Source organism: Eimeria mitis, genomic scaffold (assembly GCF_000499745.2).
Source record: "Eimeria mitis Houghton genomic scaffold, Emh_scaff1776, whole genome shotgun sequence".
Classification (NCBI taxonomy): Eukaryota; Apicomplexa; class Conoidasida; order Eucoccidiorida; family Eimeriidae; genus Eimeria; species Eimeria mitis.
This window is the reverse complement of record NW_013570093.1, coordinates 3,421-3,753: the sequence shown is the minus strand read 5'-3', so window position 1 is coordinate 3,753 and position 333 is coordinate 3,421.

Genomic DNA, 333 nt, shown 5'->3' with positions numbered 1-333 from the left:
TCGTAATATATTCTCTTGGGCCTTCTTTGTTGCTGCTGCTGCTGCGGGGGGCCCCACCACCCACCGCCTGTTGAACGTGGTGGCGGGGCCCCCAAACACAGGGGGCCCCCAGTCTTTCTTGTGTGTGTTGCAGCGAAGAAGAAATATATTTTAATTATTTTTATGTTTAGTATTTTATTTAATATTAATACAAACAGTGTATAGTGTATATATTGCCCCGCTGTGGCCGCCTACACCTCACACAACCCTCCTGGGGGCCCCCCTGAACGCTTAAAGGGGGGCCCCATAGCACAGACAAGATAACGGCATTGAGGCTGTTGAACCCATGGCCCA